The sequence below is a fragment of the Peromyscus californicus genome, unplaced genomic scaffold, assembly GCF_007827085.1.
Source record: "Peromyscus californicus insignis strain IS unplaced genomic scaffold, ASM782708v3 Scaffold_8__1_contigs__length_139910024, whole genome shotgun sequence".
Classification (NCBI taxonomy): Eukaryota; Metazoa; Chordata; class Mammalia; order Rodentia; family Cricetidae; genus Peromyscus; species Peromyscus californicus.
In genome coordinates this window covers 78,403,316-78,428,368 of record NW_026294606.1, presented here as the reverse complement: position 1 = coordinate 78,428,368, position 25,053 = coordinate 78,403,316, and the positions used below count along the sequence as shown (strand labels likewise).

Below are 25,053 nucleotides of genomic sequence, written 5' to 3'. Positions count from 1 at the left end.
GAGTTGAAGGGGTAGTAGACAGCATGAAAGAATGACTGTCCAGTGCAAATGGCCTTTGTAGAGGTGAACAGCTACTTCTAGAAGCTGAGCAAGGCAGAGCACAAAGGGAGATGAGAATTTGGCTTTTCTGTCTTCTCACTGCTGTTAGCTGTGAATGACTTTCCATGAACGGCAGAACAAGGAAGCCTTATTATATTGATATAGTTCCTAGGAATGAGCCTCCAGGACACAGAGGGGTAGAGAAAGAATCTGAAAATTGGTAAAGCAAATGGAGAATAATCATCAGACTATGGGACATATGAGAATTTAAATTGCATACACCATAGCAACCCACCTTTTTTCTTATATTTTGTTACCCAGCTATTTAGACAGTTGATATTGTCTTGTATCTGACTTACAGTTTTGTAACCATATTACTGTATCTTTGTTTGGTTGTTTTTAAGCCCTGTGTAGCCCTGGCTGTCTTGGAACTCGCTCTGTAGCCCAGGCTGGTCTTGAACCCAGAGATCCTCCTGCCTCTGCCTCTGGAGTGCTGGGACCAAAGGCATGACCACACCTGGCTGATCATTACACCTTCTTATTTCTAGTTTTTGTTTGTGTGTAGTACCGGGGGGCCATGGGCATCTAGGACAGGGCTTTACCAGAGACAACACCTGCAGATCAGATCATTATTGACGCTGGGAAATGACAAGGTTATGCTTTCCGTAGCAATAAAGATGACAACATGCATTTTACTATTCTAATATTTTCACAGGACAGAGGTGGCTCAGCAGTTAAGAACACTGACTGATGTTCCAAAGGAACCATGTTTAATTCCTACCTCGACTGGAGTCTGATCACGCCAGGATATAAATAAATAAATGAATATTTTTTTAACAACTCAAAAACAAATTTTCTAAGTCTGTAATAAAAATTGCCTGAGACTGATTTCTCAACCCAATCCTGTGCACAATGGTAGGGGTGAATTGTCAGTACAAACTCTCACACAATGGAAATCTCACATCATCATCTCAAAGTAGCCCAGATCCAACTAGGATAGCTGGCTGTATCCTTTGCTCTGCATTGAAAATCCCCCACAAAGTCAAGTTCAATTTGAGCTGAGCAGGAAGCTCTAGGTTTGATCTGTGGAACCCTTCCCTTTCACCAACAAAAGAGTTGAAAAAAGGTTTCTTTCACATTTCCTGTCCTCTACTATTTGCCCATGTTTATTTCTGAAACTATTTTCTGGATCTGCTTCTGAGATTGCTGTCCTGTATTCCTCTTATCTCTTTCTCAAACCAAACCAAGGACAGATAACAAAAAGGAAGCTGTGGCCGGGATAAGAATGTGCTGATCTGTTATTTGGTTTGGTCCTCTACACATCCCGATATACTGATTAGACATTTAACAATGTGCTGTTTGGATGTTTTATCTATTGGGCTTTCCTAAAGTCTTCTCTTCAGATGAACATATTGCTGGATATCTACTAGAGCTTCCAGGGCGAGGCTGGCTAGAATTGGCAAAGGCGGATGGCCTTGCTTTGTTCCTGTATCAAGGAAACAAACCATGCTATTTCTCTCTGAGCTGTGACCCAACTGTGACAAACAGTGACAGTTTTACCTGCCATGTGAAGAGGCTTAAACAACTTTTGTTTGTTTGTTTGGAGACAGGCTCTCACTCTGAAGTGCAACAGGTGACTGCAGAGAAATCTCAAGCACCGCAAACAGAATCAGCAGTTGAAGGAAGCCATTTATTGGGGTGAGGAAACATGCACACAGGCTGTCCTGGAATTCACTGTGTACACCAGGCTGACCTCTCACAGAGATCCACCTGCTTCTGTCTCCCCATTGCTGGGATTAAAGGCGTGCTCCATTAAGCCTGGCTTTATAAAGCAAAATTTTAATGGCTGTTTAGTGCCTTTATCTGAGTTATATGTAAAACTAAAATAAGTTCACTTTTACTATAAAGAGCACAGCAGAACAATTTACCAACGAATGTATTGGTAAATTATTGACTGTCTAAGAACTACTTAAAGTTGAAGGCCAATTACTGGTTTTCCTTTTCGTTTTTGTGTGTTATTTGATTTGAGAAAGGCTGGCTTGCAATCCTCCTGCTTCAGCTCCCAAGTGCTAGGATTACAGGTTACATCCTTCTACATTGATTTTCTTTAATTAGGCAGCCCAGGCTATGCAATTTTGGAAACAAAGCTCCATATGGCAATTTACAAAGCCAATCATGTGAGTAAAAACAGCGATATTTCATAAGAAAATATTAATGTTGAAAGAAATGGTGTTCTGTTAATTTAGTTACTATTGTACCCACAATTACATCTGAGGTTTTTAGAAATAAGCACAATCAAATATGAAACATCTCAGCTAGCACTGCTTACGGGGCATCTGTGGTAACCCATGGAGACAAAAGGCAGTCGATGTTTCAAAGTGGGCGAGAGAACAGACTCACAAAGAAATACACGGCCTTGGAGTTTTTCCTAAAGTAGTTTTTTCTTGACCTTAATTAGCAGACGAAAAAATGGTCTGTGAAATTTTAATTTTAATGTTTACACTGGAGGAGCCAAGCAATTAAAACTTGTTTAAACAAGGATCTACTTAAAACACTTCTGAAAATGTACAGGGGCCAGGATGGTAGTACAATGCCAATGTCCTGGCCTTCCTTGCATGGAGTCTCATGCTCAATCCCCCAGTAGTGGGAAGGAAACCAAGAGAAAGGGAGAGATGCGGAGTTAAGCCAACTCTGGTAGGCAGACAGTTAGGGAGAGGGACCATGGCTGGGTAAGAAGGGGGACAGTTCCCAAGATGGCCAGCTTCTTCCTCAACCTCTGTCTTAGTTAGGGTTTCCATTGCTGCGGCTATGAAACACTATGACCGAAAGCAAGCTGGGGAGGAAAGAGTTTATTTGGCTTATACTTCCACACCTTAGTCCCTTACTGAAGGAAGCCGGGACAAGAACTCAAACAGGGCTGGAACCTGGAGGCAGGAGCTGATGCAGAGACCATGGAGGAGTGCTGCCTATTGGCTTGTTGGTCCTTATGCTTGCTCAGCCTGCTTTCTTAGAGATCCCAAGACCAGCAGCCCAGGGATGGCACCATCCACAATGGGCTGGGCCCTCCCCATCCATCACTAATTAAGAAAATGCCCTACAGCTGGATCTCATGGAGGCGTGTTCTCAATTGAGGCCCCCTCCTCTCTGATGACTCTTGTTTGTGTCAAGTTGATAAAAAACTAGCCTGTACAACTTCCTCTCAGCTTTTGTCTCCCACTAGCAGGCCCCTGCTGACAGACTCACTCAACAAGTTCAAGGCCTGATCAGGACAGATCACACACAGGTGGACTGTCAACAATCCTGTCTTCAAACTGACCAACCCTAGATTAGGGGAGAAAGATTCTTCAGAGGTTGTAAAACCCCCAGGCCTCAAGAAAAGACTGGAGTTTCAGTTTTCTGAGTCCCCCCTCTGCCTTGAAGAGGGTCTTCTCTGGGTGTCTGCTGTGTGCATGTTTCCTCACCCCAATAAATGGCTTCCTTCAACTGCTGATTCTGTTTGCGGTGCTTGAGATTTCTCTGCAGTCACCTGTTGCACTTCAGAGTTTTCCTGCCTTCTGATTCTTTTTTTCCCCCTGTTTTTCGAGACAGGGTTTCTTCTTCTTCTTCTTCTTCTTCTTCTTCTTCTTCTTCTTCTTCTTCTTCTTCTTCTTCTTCTTCTTCCTCTTCCTCTTCCTCTTCCTCTTCCTCTTCTTCTTCTTCTTCTTCTTCTTCTTCTTTTTGAGACAGGGTTTCTCTGTGGAGCTTTTCGCCTTTCCTGGAACTCACTCTGTAGACCAGGCTGGCCTCGAACTCACAGAGATCCGCCTGCCTCTGCCTCCTGAGTGCAGGGATTTAAGGCGTGCGCCACCACTTCCTGGTGCCTTTTAAATCTTTAACTGGCAGAAAAAAACCAAACCTGATCAAGACCCCTAGACTCCATCATTTCTAGACTGTATTAGAAGGAAGACAAAATTACATTTATTTGTTAAAGGACATACCTAGTCTCAAAACTAATTGTAGTTTGTTTTTTGTTTACTCAGTTAGCATACCCCAAATAAGTTAATTCATAAACTAGATTATTTCTGCATTTTCACTCAAAAACTTAAAATCTTAATATTGAACCAGAAAGAGCTCTCTCTTTCAGTTCCTAGTTACACAACATAAAGCAGTATCATAACTGATTTAGTGTTCTACTGATGTACATTTATGTTGTAGCCAATATTTTGCTATTCTCTACAATAGTACATGTTAGTTTTTCATTACCATAACAAAATACAAGAGACAAGTAACCTTTGAATCAAAAAGGTTTGTTTTTGTTGCCAGTGTTGAAGATTTGAGTGCATGAAGGATTTGGTCCTGCTGCTTTGAACTTGTGATCAGGCAGCACGTCCTGGTTGGAATGTGTGTTGGTGCAAAAAGCTGTTCGTTCTTATGTATAGAAATGTGTCTTTCTAAATTCATGTGCATTTGTAATTTTGATTCTGCCAGTTCCTGTTTTGCTCTAGCCTCGCCAAAGTAGCAATGCTACATAGATGTTAATGCTTTTCAGTTAGAAATATGCCAAGTAAGTAGGTTTCTCATTAAAGAACTAGAAAGTAGGACAAGTATATTCAGCAATGCACAGTTAATTTTCACTCAAAAATACATTCAACAGGAATTTCTTTTGAACCTATCCCATGTCAAGAGCTTTTAGGTGCTTAAAATATATATACAGCCCAACAATTCAAACTCATATCTCTGTGTATGGAACTTCCACTTGAGTTCTACAGTTTGAAACTCTTCTCTGCTTCCTAAGAAGCCAGTTAAATGTCAAAATCCTGAAAAGGATCTGTTGAGATTCTCCACATGGGAGCCAGACATATGCTACAAAGTGTTATTTAAAAACCAACTAGGGGCAATGTTGCCCATGATTTCACCACTCTGTCAGGTCCTCTTCCAACAACATACCAACCAGAGAGCTCTTTTTATCCGCCTCCATCTGCTGTTGGTAGTGATCAGCATACTGTGGGCACTGCGGTATCAGCTGAGATTAGGTTGTGAAATAGGAAGTGGAGTTACAAGCAGATTTGCAAGTGTATGCAAACTGTTCCCTGCTATCACTTGCTGAAACTCTGGGTGCCCACTTCAGGCTTGGGAGGAGGCAAGACAGGGCCATCAGCACATTCTTATCAAGGCACAGTTTCTTTTTTGCACACTGTCCTTGTTTTGGTTTTTGGAAAGAGATCAAAAGGGAATTCTGTGGAAAGTAGTTTCAGAGGCACACAACCTTACAATGTATGCCGAACAATGGCATATTTTGTATATCCTGAACAAGGGCATGGAAAAGGGAACATGTTAGAAACTGGGGGAGACCAGACACATGATGAAAGTCAATGAAAGGGAATAGCAAGTGCAAAGATACAGTACAGTCTTCTATTTTTAAATTCTCTTCTTGAGCATCTAAGAGGAGAGTTTCTTAGAACATTAGCTGGGTTAGATTTAATAAGGATGAGAGACAGCTGTTAGAAGCCTTGCCAACATCCCAGTGGGATTTATTTATTATCACTTAACAAACAATTCAGAGTTCAGCTTGTGCTAAGCTAGACATTGCTGGATCTTTATGGATGAAACCAGAAAAGAGCTATTTCCAGAACCTGGCTCTTGAACCCTATGCGGCTTTCCCGTCTTCTCTGGTGTTACTGAAATCTGATCTGGGCATCTTAAGAGGCACAACCAACAAGTGCCTAATGAATAATTTCTGAATTCCCGATACTTAATTTTTTTTTCAAAGTCTTTCGATTTTAGCGCCGGAAGATTTTAAGTCAACAGTCTTCACGTGATAGTGGAGGTGCAGAAGGTTAAGTGACAATTAATCGCAGAAGCCAGGCCTCTGCGGATTTTCATTCTAGTAACTCTCACCACATGATCACCACCCAAACCCTTCACTGTGGGCCACTTCCGGGTTCCACGCTGCCACACCGCAAACTTTGGACAATGACATCCTGGCCCACAGTGATCACACAGCAGCAGGCTGCATGGACTCAAAGAGCAGCCACGCCGCTCCTGTGTACTGCTCGTCCAGCACCCTACGCAAGGCTGAGGCCACCACTAGCTCCGCATAGACCTAGTAGCTCAAGATCACCAGAGTTCCATTTCGTGCCAATATAAGTGCGGCATGTTCCCCGGCTAGCAGGGGGTTGCCAGCCTGTGGACCCGTGACCTAGGGCGCCATTAAGCCCTAGACCGCAGATTCCTTGCTGCCGTAGTACTTTCAGCTCTCCATCCCCGCCCCCCATTCCCACTAGCGTTTTCCCAACACTTCCCACTAGATGTTTACAAAGTGTTGACACCCACTCGGCCGCCAGCTTCCGCTCCCTCCCTAATTCCTCCGCACCCCCCAACCTGCCTACCCAGCCTCCCGGCACCCCGCCCATCTGGAACTCTGCGACCATCTCCCCTGCCCGCCCTTTGCTGCTAGGAGCTTGGAGCCCCGCCCACTCCAGCGGTCACGTGAGCCGCCCGCGCTTCCCAGCGCCATCGCCCGGCCACCATACACGTGACCCCCATCATCCCCGCCCATCGACACCACCTGCCACGCCCCCGCCCATCACGTGGGCCCCTCCGCTCCGCCCCTCAGAAGCGACTCGCCACGCCCTCTTCCGTCACGTGATCCAACCACCACGCCCTCCCCAGCGACCGCCCCGCCCCTTTCATCACGTGGCAGAAAGCGCCCCGCCCTCTCCTTAGTGCCCACCCCGCCCCGCCCCGCCCCCGCGCCGGCGCGCTCCGACGTGCCCTGGAACTTACCCTCCCTCAGAGACCAGCCTGCGGGGACGCCCGGCGGTGGCGGCCCCCGAGTGAGCGCTCTTCAGGCGGTCTCTCCGTCGCTCGGCCACAGCGCCGGCGGAGGAGGGAGCTGCCCGTCGCTAAGTCTCCGACCCTTGGTAAGAAGGCCGGGCGCGGGTTCCCGCGGAACGCACAAAGGCGCTCGGGGGCGCGGGCTATGCCCGCTGAAGGCTGCGCCGGGGAGGGCGGCGGCCGCCTGGCCCACGGGGCGAGCAGGTTTACATGACCCGGGTCTCAGCCTGGGCTCCCGGGCTTCCTGCCTGCGGGCAGCGGGCCCTCGGGAGGGCGGGAGGGCCGGCCCGCCCCCCGCGGCTGCTGCCGGTGGACACACCTGCCACCTGGGCCGCGGCGGGGACCGTGGACGCGAACGGCTGGCTCTCCCCGGCCCCGGAGGAGTGCGTCTGCTGCCTCCAGCTCTGATCCGAGGAGTCTTCCGAGCCCTTGAATCCGTCAGAAACAACCGACCCCGCTGCCAGCGCGCTGCCTGCCTCCCGTCTCGGGCGCTTGTTTTGTCTTTCCGGAAAGGCTGCCCTTGACACGTTGTGTCTTAAGTTACTGCAGACCCTCGCAGACAGAATGGCCACAAGGTGGTCATTAGGGAGAAAGGCACGCCCTTCAGTTTCAGAGGCGGGTGATGTTTTCCTTTCTTTTTTCTTTTTTCTTTTTGCCGGCAGCAGCAGTTTAAAATGCTTTGCACAGGCGAAAGCTAAATGTTTCTAGTATACCGTTTTTTAAAAGTTGGAATGCCATTCCCAGTGAAGTGCCACGGGTAAAGGTTTTTAACACTGGTTACAAGGTTGGCCGTGTGGGGTTCATGTTGACACGCGGAAGTAGATTTTATTGACCATTTAGGCACACATTCCTAAAGGGAGGTACATTGGAGGAAGGAGCATTAAGGAGTCACCCGGGTTCTGGTTCAGATTCTGCTGTCCGACTTAAAGAGGTGAGACCTTGGAAGACTCCGAGTGTTGCAGTGAGAAATTGTTCAGAGTAGCTGCTAGCCCGTAGCAGGGCTTCTTTTGTACTTAAAGCTGAGAAATGGTGCCTGGAGGTGTGTATTTGCTCACGTCCGGTTTTGCTTACCTGATCTCTAAGAGGGTGTACTGTGGAATGGATCCCCTCTCCGTTTCTGCACTTCTCTGAGTCTGGCTGCAGGTGCACTATTTTCTATTTTAAAATTGAACTGGAAGCCTTTCAGAACAGTTTTTGGAACCTCAAACCAGACGGGTTCGTGAAGGTATGATTTTGCCATGCCATCGAAGAGTTAGGCCACGGGCCGAACATAACTTTCCACCTTTTTGAGGTGTTTTTCTATCCAGGAAACAAAGCATAGTGCTGTGTGTGTGTATGTGTGTGTGTGTGTGTGTGTGTGTGTGTGTGTGTGTGTGTATGTGTGTTCGTTCGTTCGTGTGTTCCTTAGTATTTATTCTGTCCAGGAAACAAAGCATAATGCTGTGTGTGTGTGTAAGTCCTTAGTATTTGTTGACAATCTCCTGGTTTTTTTTTTTTTTTAAATCAACCATGGAATTGGAGATTGCTCATTGAATCATGATAGGACGCCGCTTGTGTAGATAGTTGTGCTTATATAATTATCAATCTTTTAGTTTTTGAATATACTCCAGTTGTAAGGCATAAATGAAATATGTAAATGCTGCAGAACAGATTATTAATTGTAATCATTTGACTTTTTTAAATCAGAAAATATTTATTCAATACTTTTAAAAAATGGCCTGGTTAAAAAAATGAGCTTTGCTAATTTAAGCCCTGAAAGTGCAAATGACGTTACTGGGATTAAGGGTAATAATTTTATTTATTTATGTACTTTTTTTTTTTGAGATAGGGTCTCACTTTGTAGCCCGAGCTGGCCTAAAACTCACTATGTAGACTAGGCTGGCGTTGAACTGACAGAGATCTCCCTCCCCCATGTCCAACTAAGAATAATAGTTTTAAACTGATTAAAGTGAGATAGTGATCTATAAAGTCACTAAATAGTAGTAGTAGTAGTATTTGAGAAAATGGATGTTGTAATTTTGTAATAGAGAAAAGTGACATTAAATCCTTACCACATTTTGTATTTACAGTTTTAATCTTATTTAGGAGTGTATGCTACTGGAAATCAAACCTAGGGCCTTGACATACTAGGTGAGCGTTTTTTCTAATAAAAACAACAACCCAATAAATATTTGTTATAATTATAAATATGTTCTATTCTGTAGAATAAGTCAGATGTGGAAAGGAATCTTTGTAACAGGGATTCATTGTACTTCAACTCACCTTCGGTTGAAGACCCAAATATTGGGCTACCATCTTTGTGACTCCACTTCTCTTTGGTTAACTGGTCTAATTGTGCCAGAACCACGTTGCTCCCATAGACCCAGTGAATGTCCTGTGGTGTCAGTTTGTAGGTGATCTGAACTGAGCCCACAAATGCTGATGCTTCATCTGGAAGCTCCTCACCTCTGTTGACAGTCTGGGGCTTCTCTTACCCTGAAGTACAGGGGGAATTACTCTTCTTTTTTTTTTTTGGTTTTTCGAGACAGGGTTTCTCTGTGTAGCTTTGTGCCTTTCCTGGAACTCACTTGGTAGTCCAGGCTGGCCTCGAACTCACAGAGATCCGCCTGCCTCTGCCTCCCGAGTGGAGTGCCGGGTTTAAAGTCGTGCACCACTACTCCCACCACTTCTTTTTCTTTGGTGTGTGTGTGTGGAGTTCTGTACATCTTAAACTCTTCTAAAATAAGAACTGTATTTTAAAAAAAATAGATGATCCAGGTGATGCCATTGCTCCAAGTATGAGAATCAGTGCTCTGAGTCACCAGTGACTTGCCCTTCTGCAGCTTGGTTGGCCGAATGGAATTTAGTATTGAGTATTTTTGCCGGAGGAGATAAAATTTAGGAGGGACTTACTGTATTAAATACCTGTTCATAAAATCAGGGGAGATGGCACATGCCTTTAATCCAGCACTTGGTAGGCAGAGGTAGATGGATCTCTGAATTTGAGGCCAGCCTGGTCCGCAGAGTGAGTTCCAGGACAACCAGAGCTGTTACACAGAGAAACCCTGTCTTGGAAACCCGCCCCCTTCTCTCCCCCGCAAAAGGTACCTGTACATTTAATTCTCCCAGTATGTGGTATGTGTTACTAAGCAGCCTGATGTGCAGTGGGAAACAAAGGGGCTTGGAGAGGTTCAGTGCTTTCCCTTAGATCATGTAGCCAATAAGACAGGGACTAGTTTCACTGTATTGTGTTTCTCTACTCACAACTTTTGCTTCCTAGGTATATGGTGATTAATATGGATACTGTGTATCATGTTTTCATTGACAAAGTTCCTTTTTCTCTCTCACAGGGATCTTTTGAGGTTTGAATTTTTTTTCTTTTCTTTTTTTTTTTTTTTTTTTCAGAGCTGAGGACCAAACCCAGGGCCTTGCACTTGCTAGGCGAGCGCTCTACCACTGAACTAAATCCCCAACACTGAATAGGATACCCAAGGAGCTGAAATGGCACAGCCCAGTTTTAAACCTGAGGTCTCTGACCTTGAGTTCTGTGCTTTTTCTCTTCTATGACACAGAATTTAGAATATCTTCTTTTTCCCCCCTTTTCCTTTCTTTTCTTTTTTTCCTTTTTTGAGACAGGGTTTCTCTGTGTAACGCCTTGGCCATCCTGTAACTTGCTCTGTAGACTAACCTGTGTCCTATTCTATAGACCAAGTCACAAATGGAAAGGAATAGTTGTAACACCGAGACTCATTCATTGTACTTGATGTCATCTTCGGTTCAGGACCCATTGGACTGCCGTCTTTCTCACTTGACTGTTCTTGGGTCAACTGGTGTAATTGTGATAGATCCTAGTGATTGAGCTGTTTCCTTTTGCTTTCATCGAGCTGACTGATATCCTGCAGTTTCAGTTCATAGGTGATTTGCTTTGTAGTTGAACTGCTAAAAAAGTACTGAAGTCTTGAAGGCTCTCTGCCTTGTTGCTAATCTAGGGTTTCTCCAACCTTAATGAACAGGGGAATCACCTGCACTTTTAGTAGGTCCCAGGTTGTATGTATAATGTTCCTCTGCCCAAATTTAAGCTTGCTTTTATTGAGGTGTAGTATATACATGCATTGGAAATATACTAATGCTTAATAAAAATGAGTAAACTCCTATGAATAAATATGTATAACAACACAGATGTACTTCAGAAGCATTATTCTAAATGATACAAATGAAGCACAGAAGGCTGTTTGATCCCCTGTGATTTTTTTCTTTCTTTCTTTTTTTTTCTATCACAACTCTTGTATCCTTAGGCAAGCAGTGACTAACGGGATACTGTCTACCACGCTTTTTAAATTAGTAGATACATTAGTACACATTTTATCTTTCTCTTATCTCAAAAACCTTTCAGGGTTTGTGTTTACTCTTTTTTTTATTTTATTTTATTTATTTATTTATTTTTTGGTTTTTTTCAAGACAGGGTTTCTCTGTGTAGCTTTGCGCCTTTCCTGGTACTTGCTTTGGAGACCAGGCTGGCCTCGAACTCACAGAGATCCGCCTGGCTCTGCCTCCCGAGTGCTGGGATTAAAGGCGTGCGCCACCACCACTGCCCGGCTTGTGTTTACTCTTTTACAGAGAGGTGTACCAGAGTTTGTTTAGGCATTCGCTGGCAGATGCTGCTTCTCTTGGGTGGGTTACCAGTTTACACAGTAAGCACAGGCTTACTTTTATTAGGAATGGACAAGTTGTTTTCTAGAATAGCTGTGTCATTTTGCGTTCTTACAATGATGAATGTAGATTCCACTTGCTGCTGTTCTTATCCTAAAGAGTACTTTTTTAAAAGTCATTTTTGCCAGGCGGTGGTGGCGCATGCCTTTAATCCCAGCACTCGGGAGGCAGAGGCAGGCGGATCTCTGTGAGTTCGAGGCCAGCCTGGGCTACCAAGTGAGTCCCAGGAAAGGCGCAAAGCTACACAGAGAAACCCTGTCTCGAAAAAACAAAAACAAAAAAACAAACAAACAAAAAAAAAAGTCGTTTTTGCTAAGTTTGGTGGAACACCTTTTCTCCCAGCACTCAGGAGGCAGAGGCAGGGAGAACTCTGTGAATTCAAGGTCTGCATTGTCTACAGAGTTTTAAGCCAGCCAGGGCTGTACAGTGAAATCCTGTCTTTAAAAAAAATGGTAAATGCAGGGTGGTGGTGGCGGCGGCGGCGGCGGCGGCGGCGGCGGCAGCGGCGGCGGCGCACACCTTTAATCCCAGCACTTGGGAGGCAGAGGCATGCGGATCTTTGTGAGTTCGAGGCCAGCCTAGTCTACAGAGTGAGATCCAGGAAAGGCGCAAAGCTCCACAGAGAAACCCTGTCTCGAAAAACCAAAAAAAAAAAAAAAAAAAAGGTAAATAAGTAGTAAGTCTAGCTGTTTGACTTAAAATGTGCAGTTTGATGAGCTTAGTAATATATATGTACCTGTAAACATGCTGTAGTTGGAACATGATTTGAGTTTGTGTGTTTGAGCTTGCTTCTCAGGGTGGTAGCTAGAGTTTTTCTGCCTGGCCCACAGTCAGGACAAATCTCTCTCACCTGCCAGTCCCACAGCAGCTCAGACTCGACCAAGTAAACACAGAGACTTATATTGGTTACAAACTGTATGGCCTTGGCAGGCTTCTTGCTAACTGTTCTTACAGCTTAAATTAATCCATTTCCATTAATCTATACCTTGCCACATGGCTCATGGCTTACGGGAATCTTCACATGCTGTTTCTCATGGTTGCGGCTGGCAGTGTCTCTGGGTGTTTCAGGGTGATTCAGAGTTTCCAGTATGTCCAACAAGGTCTGAATTGTACCTCCAAAAAGATGAACTATGGTAATCCCAGCACTCAGCAGGCAGAGGTGGGCAGATCTTTGAGTTTGAGAACTATCTCATCTACAGAGTGAGTTCCAGGACAGCAAGGGCTACATAGATAAACCCTGTCTCAAACCCCCCTCCCCCTCAAAAAAGCTATAAAGGTGGCCCCAAACGAAATTGTAGTCTAACTTAAAACAAGATGCTTTTGGGTATGTGGTTTTAAAAATTCAGTCACTAAGTTATTGAGTGTGACTTTTGCAGATGACAGCATCTTCTTGCAGTGATGAAAGATCAAACAAGCCAGTGAGCGGTAAGGCCTATGTGGAAATTACGAGGCTATTGAGTGCACCTCCTTCAGGAGGAATTTGTGCATTCTCTTTGGATCTGGCTAGTTTTAGAGAGAGGGTTATTGGCAAGAGCTAGCCTGGCTTCTCCTTGTCAGCGCTTTGTCAGCTACTCTGTGGTTCCCCTTTTCTGTTGTCCTTTTACCACTTTGAAGCTGTTTGTTATGCGTTCTCACCACAGCCTAGGCAGTGCCAGCACCATATCATTTAAACTCCAGAACCACGAGCTAAGTACCCGGCTTCAGGTGTTATTGTATGTAAATCCAATACAGAAGGCATCACCATTATCAAGACGTGAGTGCACCTGACACTCCATCATCCCCAAATCTCTTGAGTTCTTTTCCCGTTTTCTGGCATCAGCTCATCTGTTTTATGTCATTATAAGTTAGTTTACATGTGGTGATACATTGTGTACCCTAATAAACTTGCCTGAGGATCAGAGGACAGAGCCAACCATCTGCACGAGGGACCTCAAGAAAGTGGCTAACTCCTATGGTTTTTTCGAGCCAAAAAAACCTATGGAGTTTGCTGCAGAGAGGCTGCAACAAAAACTTAGCCAGCAGGTTAGGGACTCTGGCCCACGTGGGGTGGAGACTCTGGCCGCGTGCAGCTCAGGCCTGAACTGGGGCCTGTGAGGCCATAGGCAAGCGGCTTTTTTTTTGTGTGTGTGAATTCATGTCCCACATTGGGCGCCTAATATTGTTCAAATCTTAGATGGTCTTTTAATAAAAAATCTAGAGCCAGGGTGAAAGCTGAAAGATCAGAGAAGCCGAACAGCCAGCCACTAGTTCTTACCTATACGAAATCATCAGCCTAAAGAGAGTGAGTTCCTGTTTCCTCACACCTTATATATCTTTCTCTGCCCTGCCATATTACTTCCTGGGATTAATGGCATGTGTGCTTCCCAAGCAGAGGCATGAGATCTCAAGTGCTGGGATTAAAGGTGTGTGCCACCATGCCTGCCTCTGTTTTCTCTCCTACACTGGATCAGTCTCATGTAGCCCAGTGTGGCCTTGAACTTACAGAGATCCATCTGGATCTCTGCCTCCTGAGTGATAGGATTGATGTGCCACCATTGCCTGACCTCTATGTCTAATTTAGTGGCTGGCTCTGTCCTTTGATCCTCAGGCAAGTTTATTAGGGTACACAATATATCACAACATTTATATTTCCTAGAATTTTGTGTGGATGAACTCTCATGCACTGCCTTGGGGTTATCTCCATAAAATTATTTGAGATTTAATTTGTTGTGACATTAGTTCGTTCCTTTTTATTATTGAATAATGGCGTTTCTTAGGTGGGTATACTTAAGTCAGTCTGTCCATAAACTTACTGACTGATCCTTGGGCAATCAGCTGTTAAGAAACCTACTGTTGTTAAATGGAAACTGTGCTTTCATTTTTCTTTGGTGAATCCCTAAAAGAATTTTTGTCATGTGACGTAGTTAAATTTTTAAGTATTTGATAAATGTAGTCAAATATTTTTTCTTTTACTTTCTTCTTTTTTTGACCATTTTACATCCTTACATGCAATGAGTTCTAGCTGTTCCATATTCTCAGAAACATGAGTATGATGTGGCTTATTATCTTAGTTTAGGTTTTCATTGCTGTGAAGAGATACCATGACCATGGCAACACTTATCAGGAAAACATTTAATTGGGGTGGCTTGCTTATGGGTAAGGAGGTTCAGTCCATTATCATCATGAAGGGGAGCATGGCAGCATGCAGGCAGACGTGGTGCTGGGGCTGAGAGTACCATGGCAACACTTATCAGGAAAACATTTAATTGGGGTGGCTTGCTTATGGGTAAGGAGGTTCAGTCCATTATCATCATGAAGGGGAGCATGGCAGCATGCAGGCAGACGTGGTGCTGGGGCTGAGAGTACTACATCTTGCAGGCAACAGGAAGTCGACTGGCTGTCACACTGAGTAAAGCTTGAGAAAAAGACCTCAAAGCCTGTCCCCAGAGTGACACACTTCCTCCAGCAAGATCACCTCCTAATAGTGCCATTCCCTTTGGGGGCCATTTTCTTTCAAACCACCACACTTAGCCATAGTAGGTGTATGGTGGCATTGTTCTTTTGTTTTTCATTTCACTATAGTGAAACCAGCTGTTCCTTGTTGGAGGCATTTTGCCATTGGGAATTAAGACCTCTTAAATTGGTAGACTGGAAGCCAAACATAGGTGAGTTTTAAAGTAAAATGAGGAGAGCAACATTCAGTCTGTGGAGCATCCTCTAGGTTAGTGGCCTGATGCTACAAGAGTTGAACTACAGATAAAGTCTTCTCTCTCTCTCTCTCTCTTTTTTTTTTTTTTTTTTCCGAGACAGGGTGTCTCTGTGTAGCTTTGCACCTTTCCTGGAACTCGCTTTGGAGACCAGGGTGGCCTCGAACTCACAGAGATCCGCCTGGCTCTGCCTCCCGAGTGCTGGGATTAAAGGCGTGTGCCACCACCGCCTGGCCAGATAAAGTCTTGATGATACACCAGAAAAGAAGGAAAGGGTTGCATTAAGCCTATTACTTCACATGAAACAAAGTGGACTTGGCTAGTTTTGAGGGCAGTTAGCATCTCTCCAACTCATGCCTTTGTTGCCACATGCTGAGGAACCCCAAAGGAGCTTGGTGAAATCCAGTTTGAACATTTGCCTTTTTTTTTTTTTTTAATTTTTTTGGTTGTTGTTCATTAGAAGAAACCATTGACAAAGCTGAGTGTGATTGTGAATGCCTGTAATTCCAGTAGTTGAGAGGCTAAGGATGGTGAGTTTGAGGTCAGCTGGGCTTCATGGTGAGACTCTGTCTGGAAAATAGATAGATAGATAGATAGATAGATAGATAGATAGATAGATAGATAAGTAAACCTTTGCCAAACCAATAATCACTAATATCTTCCTGGCCATAAGCTTTTAAAAGTCTGTTTTCTGTGAAGTATATGGTATAAGAATGCTATATGAATGTTGAATTTTTACTGTTTGTTGACAATGTCAGACTATGGATATGACTCAGCAGGTAAAGGTGTTTGCTTTCAAGCCTGACAACCTGAGGTGGATCCCTAGGATCCATTATGAACATTCCCACACCAGACCAGAGTGGTTTGTTTGTTCCTCCGTCCCTCCGTCCCTCCCTCCCTCCCTCCCTCCTTCCCTCCTTCCCTCCCTCCCTCTCTCTGTCTCTCTGTCTGTCTCTCTCCCTATATATACACATATATATATATGTGTGTGTATATATACAGATATAGATACAGATACAGATATAGCTTTGGCTGTCTTGGAACTCATGTAGCCCAGGCTGGCTTCTTGGAACATAGAGATGCTCCTGCCTCTGCCTTCGAGTGCTGGGATTAAAGGTGTGGGCCATCAAGCCCAGTGGTATATTTCTTAAAAATGTGAGCCTGCATTGTTATCCCTGAATGGTAATTTACACAAATGGAGTTTGAGTTTAGTGGTGTACATTATATGAGTTTGTGTATCCAGTGTTACAATAAAATGCACAGTATTTCCACTACAAAAGTCCCAGGTTTTGGGGACTACACTGTTTATCTTCCCGTCTCATAGCCCGTGACAATCCCCAATTGCCTTTCTGATCTTTTTCACTGTCTCTGTAGTTTGCCCTTTTCAGGGTGTTATACAGTTGGAATCATACAGCATATTTCATTTTCAGACTGGCTTCTTTTACCTGGTCATACGTTTCCTCCATGTCTTTTTATGGCTTAATAACTTTTTGTGTGTGTGCTAAAATTACATTGTACTAAATTACTCATGAGGGTGAAACAGGAGGATGGAGAATTTGAGGTCAGCCTGTGCTAAGTAGGGGGGGGGATTCAGTCTCAACAAAACAAAACAAATTACATTTTGGATGTCTTAGAGTTTATGCATTTGCCAACTGAAAGATATCTTAGTTGCTCCTAGGTTTTAGTAATTATAGACAGCATTGTGGTTATCACCTGTATGCAGGTTTTTGTGCAGACTTTAGATTTTATCTTCTGTAGGTAAAAATCTAGGCGCTATCAGGGCAGTGGTGACTCACGCCTTTAATCCCAGCACTTGAGGCAGAGTCAGGTGTATCTCTTAAGTTTGAGGCCAGCCTGGTCTATAGAATAAGTTCTAGGACAGCCAGAGCTATACAGAGAAACCCTGTGTCTAAAAACAACAACAACAAAAATCAACAAAACAAAACAGAAACCCAGGAGCACAATTGCTGCAGCATGTGCTAAAAGTATACATGTTTAGTTTTGAAAGAAACTTCCAGTGTCTTCAATAGTGGCTGTACCATTTCACATTCCCACCAACGATGAAGGAGTACCTGGAACTCCATCCTGGCTGGTACTTGGTGCTGTCAATATTCTGGACATTGCTCTTCTAATAAGTATGCAGTAGCATCTCATTGTTGTTTTAATTTGCATTTCCTTGATGGCATATGGTATGAATAGTTTGATCTCCCCCTGGCCCCTCAACTGTCCTGGAACTTGCTATGTAGACCAGGCTGGCCTTGAGCTCAGAGATCGCCTGCTTCTGCCTCTCAAGTGCTGGGATAAAAGGCATGGGTTACCAGGGCCCTGCCGCCAGTCTTTTTTGATATGTTTATATGGTATCTGTGTGTCATCTTTGGTGAGGTATTTGTTAAGGTCTTTGGCTCTTTTTTTTTTTTTTTTAAAGATTTTTAATTTTGTGTTATCTGTGTTTGCACATTGAGTGTAGGTACCTGTGGAGGCTTGTGCATTGGATTTCTTAGAGCTGAAGTGATAGCTGGTTATGGGCTGCCTGGTGTGGGTGCTAGGTACTGAACTTGCGACCTCTGCAAGAACAGTAAGTGCTCTTACCTACTGAACCATCTCCAGCCCTGACCTATTTTTTTTTAATAGAATTTCTCATTAAATAGATGGATTTAAAATTTGTTATTATTTTATTAAATGTGTATGGTGTTTGTTTGCATGTATGTCTGGATACCATTTGTGAGCCAAGTGCCTGAGGAGGCTAGAAGGCAGCTTTAGGATCCCCTAGAAATGGAGTTAAATCGTTTAGCCACCATGTGGATGCTGGGAGTTAGTTGAACCTCGGTTCTCTGAAAGAACAGCTGGTGCAGTGCTGTTAACTTCTGAGCCATTTCTCCAGCCCACATTGTTTTTTTTTTTTTTTTTTTTTTTGGGTTTTCGAGACAGGGTTTCTCTGTGTAGCTTTGCGCCTTTCCTGGAACTCACTTGGTAGCCCAGGCTGGCCTCGAACTCACAGAGATCCGCCTGGCTCTGCCTCCCGAGTGCTGGGATTAAAGGCGTGCGCCACCACCGCCCGGCACATTGTTTTTTTTAAATGATCAACTTTGTACTGTTCTCAGACTTGATACATTATGATTTGAAAATATTGTTGGAAGGTAAGCATGATGGTTGGTGCGTGCCTGAATCCCAGAACTTGGAAGGTGGAGTCAGAAAGATTAAGAGTTTGGGGTCAGTAGGCATAGGCAGTTCACGGCTGGTTTGGGCTACATGAGATGATGGAGGGTAAGGGGGTCCAGTTTGTTACAGTTAGATTAGCAATTTTTGTATCTATATTCTTGAATGATACTGGTTAGCATCAGTTTTTCCTCTCTCAGCATTTTTTGATGTTGGTATAAGTATAATGCTAACTTCATAGAATGAGTTAGATTTTTTTTCACATTCATCTTTCACCAAGGTTTTTGTAGAAATAAGGTTTTTCCCTTAATTTTGAGTAAAATTCACCAGCCGAAATATTTAAGCTAGGAGTTCCCTTTGTGGATAGTTTTTAATATTTTTTTGTGTATGTCATGCATGTGTGCTTGCATATGTGTGGGCATGTGTGTGGAGGCCAGAGGTCCCACTTCTTTGTTTGTTTTCGACTGAGTTTCTCTGGACTGGAGCACATTGATCAATAGGCTGGCTGCCCTGTTAGCCCTAGGGATCCTGCTGTCTCCAGCCTTGGGTTGTAAGTGTGGGCCATCATGTTAGGTTTTCTACACGGGTTCTGGGAATGTAACTCAGGTCACATTGTTTGCTTGTGGGGCAAGCACTTTACCAGCTGAACAATCTTGACAGCCCGTGGCTAGTTTTTAAGTAATCAGTCATTTTGTTGCATAAACTTAAGAGTACTCAGTTATCTATCTCTTTTTGAGCAAGTTCTGGTAATTTTTATCTTTAAAAACTTTTGTTCTATCTTACTTATCAAATTTATTGGCGTAAAGTTTATAATTCTTTGATTTTTCTCCCAGTGTTTTAGAACCTGTAAGTATATTTATTCCTAAGATCTTTTTTTTGACTCTGGTAATTTGTGTCTCTCTTCTGCTCTTGAATAGTGTGATCGTAAGATACCAGTTTCCTGGTCTAGAAAAACCAGATCTGGTTTTACTGATTTCTTCTAACATTTTCCTGTTTTCTATTACTAATTTTTGCTCTGCTTTTTTTTTTTTTATCAAATACCTCTGTTAATTTTGTATTCCGTTAGTTTCTCAGGGTGTCATTTAGTAGAGATTTAAAAATGTTTTCCTTTGTAATAATATTAAATAGTGTAAATGTTGAGTACTATTTTTACTTTGTGTATCATTGAGTTCAGTTCAGGCTTTCTGTCTGATTTCTTCCTTGACTGCGTTTCTTCCTTGACTGCGTTATTTGGAAGTGTGTTGTCTTAATAGCAACAATTTTACTTTTTTGTTTGTTTTTGTTTTCGAGACAGGGATTCTCTGTGTAGTTTTGGTGCCTGTCCTGGATCTCGCTCTGTAGATCAGGCTGGCCTCGAACTCAGAGAACCACCTGGCTCTGCCTCCTGAGTGCTGGGACAAAAGGCGTGCGCCCCCACAGCCTAGCTACATTTTTTTTTTTTTTTAGTAAAAATTATGATCTTTAGAGTAATTTTTTTAAATTTATTTTATGTACATTGGTGTTTTGCCTGCATGTATGTCTATGTGAGGGTGCCAGATCCCCTGGAACTGGAGTTACAGACTGTTGTGAGCTGCCATGTAGGTGCTGGGTATTGAATCTAGGTTTTTCAGAAGAGCAGTCAGTGCTCTTAACCACTGAGCCATCTTTCCAGCCCCTGTGGAGTAGTAGTTCTTTGTGTGTGTTTGTGAATGTGTATGTTACAGCCAGAGGTTGACTCAAATGTCTTCATAGTTCTTCACCTTTTGTGACAAATAATCTGTCTGTGAATCCCAGGGATCCTTCTGAATCTGCCTCCTCAGTGCTGGTACTACAGGTATATGCCATTGTGTGTGGCTTTTTTATATGGGTTCTGTGGGACCAAACTCAGGTTCACATGCTTGCATGGATCACCAACTGAGTTGTCTCTTCAGTCCAGTATTTTCTTTAAAAAATTTTTTGAATTAAAAATTTATTTGTATGTGTGTTTTGCTTGCATGTGTTTATGTGCCTGCAGAAGCCAGAAGGTGGTGTCCCTGGAACTGGAGATGCAGATGGTTGTGAGCCACCATATAGGTGCTGAGAATCAAACCCAGGTTCTCTGCAAGAGCAGCTCTTACCTGCTGAGCTGTATTTCCCTCCAGCCTATATTTCCTCTCTCTCTCTCTTTAAATTTTACTCCCCCCGCCTCCCAAGGTTTCTCTCTGTAGCTCTGGCTGTCCTAGAACTGGCTCTGTAGGCCAGCATGGCCTGGAACTCACAGAGATCCACCTGCCTCAGCCTCCTGAGTGCTGGGATTAAAGGTGTTTGCTACCACCACCTGGCTTGTATTTCCTCTTTAAAAAATAGCGGACAGAAAGGTCTAGGGCTTTGAGAACAATAATTGATTGCTTGTGTGCTACTGAAATGCTACTTTTCAGTTTTCTGAAAATCTGTATGTCTACTTTTTAAATATTTTACTTTGGAAATAACTATATGAGTAGGTGAGTGATTTAAATTGTACTCTGTAACCACTCTTTTTTTTTTCTATCACCAAGCTGTACTGTATCTTAACCCTGTAATCACTCTTCTTTTTTTTTTTTTTTGGTTTTTCGAGACAGGGTTTCTCTGTGTAGCTTTGCGCCTTTCCTGGAACTCACTTGGTAGCCCAGGCGGGCCTCAAACTCACAGAGATCTGCCTGACTCTGCCTCCCGAGTGCTGGGATTAAAGGCGTGCGCCACCACCGCCCGGCGTAATCACTCTTCTTAAGTTACAATATGCCTAAAATTTCCTATTTCAAGGGGTGTGTGTGTGTGTGTGTGTGTATGTGTGTGTTTTCCTGGGAATTGAATTGTGGGCCCCGTGCATGCTAGGCAGGCACTATACCACTGAGCTACACCTCTAACCCCATTTTAACCATTTTTATGTGTACCTGTCAGTGACGTCAAGTAAATTTGCATTGCTGTACATTCATTACTATTATCTTGTTCCTCATCACAAACTGAAATTCTATACCCATTCAACAGTAATTCTTTATGGTCTTGCTGTCCCTTGATAACTGCCATTCTCCATTCTGTTTCTATGCATTTGACTACTTAGGTACCTCATGTAAGTGGAATCATGAATGACATCTTCAAAGTGCATCCTCATTGTACTGTGTCAGACGTTTTTTGTTAAAGACTGAATACTCAGGGCTGGAGAGATGGCTCAAAGGTTAAGAGGCCTGGCTGCTCTTCCACAGGTCCTGAGTTCAATTCCCAGCAATTATGTGGTTGCTCACAACCATCTGTAATGAGATCTGGTGCCCTCTTCTGGTGTGCAGGCATACATGCAGTCAGAACACTGTATACATAATAAAAAGATAAATCTTAAAAAAAAAAAAAGACTGCCTGGCAGTGGTGGCACATGCCTTTAATTCCAGCACTCGGGAGGCAGAGCCAGTCAGATCTCTGTGAGTTCGAGGGCAGCCTGGTCTGCAGAGTGAGATCCAGGACAGGCACCAAAACTACACAGAGAAACCCTGTCTCGAAAAAAACCGGGGGGGGGGGGGGGAAGACTGAGTACTCATTGTGAGTGTATACTACATCTTATCTTTTCCAGTGGTTGTGGATATTTGGTTTCTGTGCACTTTGGCTACTGTAAATCATGCTGCTGTGAGGATGTGTATGCAAATAACTGAGTCTCTGCTTTCAGTTCTTTTGGACTTATATCTAGAGTGGGATTGTTGGGTAATGGTAATTGTAATTTTATTTTTGGAGGACCTATCACACTGTTTTCCCTACTGTTTCCACTTCTCCCAACAGTGTATAACACTACTGATCGTCTTGCTTCATCACCCAACTGTTTATATATTTTCTTTTTTTTTAAGATTTATTTATTTATTATGTATACAGTGTTTTGCCTGTATACATAATACAGAAGAGGGCACCAGATCTCATTACAGATGGTTGTGAGCCACCATGTGGTTACTGGGAATTGAACTCAGGACCTCTGGAAGAGCAGCCAGTGCTCTCAACCCCTGAGCCATCTCTCCAGCCCCTGTTTATATATTTTCAAAAAATGTTGTTACGTTGTGTGGTTGTGTGGGGGCATGTAGAGGTCAGAAGTGGGTTCTAGAACAGCAGTTCTCAACCTGTGGTTCGTAACCCCTTCGAGGGTCACTTATCATATATCCTGCTTACTAGATATTTACATTATGATTCATAACAGTAGAAAAATTAGTTATGAAGTAGCAACGAAATAATTTTATGGTTGGAGGTCACTACAACATGAGGAACTGTATTAAAGGGGTCTCAGCATTAGGAAGGTTGAGAACCTCTATTCTAGGTTCTTTCCCTATCCTGCTCTCTCCTGACTTCCCCAACCTCTGGTAACTGCTGTTCTTCTCTCAACTTCATATAAGTGAGATCATACAGGATTTGCCTTTTTTTATTTCTGACTTATTTAACATATGTCCTGTGAGTTCTATTCATGTTGTCACAAGTGATAGAATTCCATCCTTTTTTATGGCCAGCTACTTTATTGTGTATACTCAACATTTTTGTCATTCATCTGTTGGTGGAAACAGGTTGATTCCATTTCTTGGCTCGTGTAAATAGAGCTGTAATAAAAATGGAATTGCAGCTGCTGCTTCAGCATGCTGATTTGAAGAAGTTTTTAATTTTAGTAAAGTCCAGTTTTTTCTTCCTCATGGATTATGAATTTGTTACATGTTGCAATTCATTGCCAAATCCAAGCTTGTAGTTCTGGTTTCTGTTTTATATTGAAGCACCACCCCGCTTCCTCCATGTGTACACTAAACCTTGCACATGCTGGGTACTGCTGATTATAACTCCAGCCCATGAACTACAGTACTTTCTACATTCATTCCTGGGAAAAGTCATTGAGATGGCCCCATTTCTGTCATTCATGGCATGTGGTCTGCAGATACCCTGTGCAAATTTTCTTTCTAAAAATTTTAATTGCATTTTATTTTTCCTTTTTTTGAGACATAGTCTCACTATACTCTGGATGACCTGGAAATTCACTGTGTAGACCGGGCTGGCCTTTGAATTCAGATCCTCCTGCCTCTGTCTTTTGAGTGCTGGGATTAAATGCCTGGTTTACAAATTTCCTTTTTATTAGAATATGCTCACTTCCCCACATGCTTCTTTTGCTATTTCCTCATTTTTGTTTCAGACTGAATGAAGTCTTGAGTTTGCATTTCCTCACTTGGTTCTCTTTGTTGCCTCCTCTACTACTCTACAGCTATCAGCTTTTTTCCTGTGTTCTATTTTTGCTCTTTCTTTACAGCCAGACTGGTTTATGATATTTGCCTTTCCTTCTTCACATAGCCTGTTTCAGTTCAGAGAAGTATTTTTTTTTTTTTTTTTTTTTTGGTTTTTCAAGACAGGGTTTCTCTGTGTAGCTTTGCGCCTTTTCCTGGAACTCACTTGGTAGCCCAGGCTGGCCTCGAACTCACAGAGATCCGCCTGGCTCTGCCTCCCGAGTGCTGGGATTAAAGGCGTGCGCCACCACCGCCCGGCCGGAGAAGTATTTTATATTGTGTATCTGTTTATTCTTAGAAAACAGGGATTATTCATTAAGAAAAAACTTGAAGTGCTTACTACTGCCTAATGATTATAAATGTATAACTTTGAAAGCTAGTTGGTGGATTTTTATTGTTGTGCTCATTAAATTTGATTTTATTTATTAGGTGCCTGTTTAGGGATTTTTATTCTTATTTTTTCCCTTTTGTGGTGCTAAGGCATGTACTAGGCAAGCAAGCATGCTACCAACTAAGCTTCATCTCCAGTTGTTGTTGCTGTTGTTGTTGTTTTTTAAAGAAATATTGATTTTACTCTTTGACAATTTTGTATATGCATGTATTTCTGGTCATACTTATCCTCTACTTTTTTATCCCCATACCACCTCCATTAACTCCTCATCTCCAGTTATTTTATTCTTTTTTGTTTTGGGACCTCATACATGTTAGAGAGTGCTCTACCACTGAGCTATGGCGTCATTTTTTTAATTATTAATTTTAAGCAATATTAAAAAATCTATGTGAACATAGTGCCAAGAATTAGTGAGTTAGCTGTAATATTTTTATATTGCTTAATATTTACAAAAGCTTGAGGCATATTACCATTTTATGTTCTAAGTACTAGAGTATTGGAATTACTGCATGTGATGTGCATACCTAGATTAGTCTTAAATTATTTTTTTTTTTTTTTTTTTTTTTTTTTTTTTTTTTTTAAGATTTATTTATTTATTATGTATACAGCATGTATGACCGCAGGTCAGAAGAGGGCGCCAGATCTCATCATAGATGGTTGTGAGCCACCATGTGGTTGCTGGGAATTGAACTCAGGACCTCTGGAAGAGCAGTCAGTGCTCTTAACCTCTGAGCCATCTCTCCAGCCCCTAGTCTTAAATTATAAACCTTTAATTATGGATGTCCTTACTTAAGTTTTTGTTTCTCTTTAAGATTTTATTTTCTTGTTTATTTTGTTTTGGATATATCTAGTAAGATGTAGTTGGTTAGAGCAGATGTCCTGGGGGAGGAAGATAACATTTGCTGAGCTGTATAATTTGTGGTAGGCTTCTTAGTAATTTACATGAGAAAGACAATTAAAAAACATAACAGATGGGAAAAAGAGGTTATCAGATGATAAAGTACTGTGATAGAAAATTCCGAGTCTGAGCTGAGGGTAGAGCAGCAGTAGATGA

The 25,053-nt window shown here is 42.8% G+C and overlaps 1 protein-coding gene across 4 annotated transcripts in view; it reads left to right on the top strand.

Annotated features, from left to right (window-relative positions):
* Window positions 1-6,757: 6,757 nt before the first annotated feature.
* Window positions 6,758-25,053, top strand: part of Arhgap12 (Rho GTPase activating protein 12) — a 104,050-nt gene continuing 85,754 nt past the window's right edge. For all 4 annotated transcript variants that reach the window (XM_052727441.1, XM_052727440.1, XM_052727439.1 and 1 more), the window contains exon 1: window positions 6,758-6,941. The gene's annotated coding sequence lies outside the window, so the exon portion shown is untranslated. The remainder of the gene's footprint in view (window positions 6,942-25,053) is intronic.